General features: G+C 32.7%; 1 non-coding gene across 1 annotated transcript; it reads left to right on the forward strand.

The window, feature by feature from the left end:
- The first annotated feature begins 696 nt into the window (after nucleotides 1–696).
- Nucleotides 697–799, forward strand: LOC118627351. The gene has a single exon (XR_004959107.1). It is a non-coding gene; the product is annotated as a U6 spliceosomal RNA (small nuclear RNA).
- Nucleotides 800–1402: the final 603 nt, after the last annotated feature.

The following is a 1402-nucleotide window of genomic DNA, read 5'->3' on the forward strand; positions in this document are numbered from 1 at the left end:
AAGGACCTGAATGAGATGGGTTATTATGGAAATTCTGACCTAGAGCAGCTTATAAAGCTCCACATTTTCCATTGTTTGTAATAAACCTACCACATGCCTATTTTATTTTTCTTTTCCTTGGTCTCAAAAAATAAATAAATAAAATAAAAAACCCACCAAAAAACAAAATCATGACTCCATAGAGACTTTAGAGGAAGAACAGGCAGAATTCATCATGTTGTTTTTCTGCTGGATATGAAAGCAAAGGTGATCTTAGAAGCTTCTGGCTGAAGACGAAGAGTGCCTGCCTTTGAGCCTACTTTCCTGAATGGTTGAGTAGTTCTTCCCTGTCCCAACCCAATGGATTCAAAGTGACTCGGTCATAAAGCAGTTCTGTGTTAAGGCATGGAGGTTTGAAGGCTTATTTATTATAACAGCCAAGCATTATAAACCACCAGCTACTACAGACATATGCCTCTTGTGCATTTTTACCTAAGTTCTTTGTTGTAAGGTCCATAAAAAGTCTTGAAACATTTCTAGGAAAACTATGTGGCTGAAGAGACTTAAACAATCACATGGAGCTCTGAATAGAGATGCCATTTGTTTGATTGTTTTATTGGGAATTACCCACAAGCAAACACCAACATGACTGGAATTTAGAAACAGGATTTTTAGATAAAAAATAAGAACAGATATTTAAAGTATAGAATGATGGGCTTGCTTCAAGTATCACATAGACTAAAATTGCTACGATACACAGAAAAGTAACATGGCCCTGTACAAGGATGACACACACATTTGTGAAGTGCACCATATTAAAAATTAAAATGAAAAATATAAAGTAATACATACTGCAACTCCTGGCAGTGTGGCCATTTAGAGAATCAGAAAGGCCATCTTGTAAAATCAGAACATAATCTGAATTAGCTATGGCAAAGTATATATTTTGAAATTAAAAGGAATATAATAATAATTGTATGTATTCACATATTTATCATTTTTCAGTGCTTTTCATTCTTTCTGGCAGATCTGTTTCTGTCAATATTTTGCTTCAGCCCAAAACACTTCCTTAATTATATCTTGTAGTACAGAACTAATTATATCTTGTAGGCAGCAAATTCTCTTATTTAATATCTGAAAATGTATTTTATCTTAATCTTTGAAGGATATTTTGCTATGTATAGAATTCTATATTGACAGGTGTTTTTGTTTTATTTTATTTTTTAATCTTTCACTCTTCAAAGATTTTTGGTCTTCATTGTTTCAATTATGATCTAATTATTTACATCATTGTTCACCTATTATTATGTGTTTCTGGGAACTTTGAATACCTTCTTTTGATCTTTGTTTCATCAACTTCAGGATAATCTGTCCAGGTATGTTTTTCATTTGTGAACTTGAAATTTGGTGGACACTTTAAGTC

The sequence above is a fragment of the Molossus molossus genome, unplaced genomic scaffold, assembly GCF_014108415.1.
Source record: "Molossus molossus isolate mMolMol1 unplaced genomic scaffold, mMolMol1.p scaffold_m16_p_12, whole genome shotgun sequence".
Classification (NCBI taxonomy): Eukaryota; Metazoa; Chordata; class Mammalia; order Chiroptera; family Molossidae; genus Molossus; species Molossus molossus.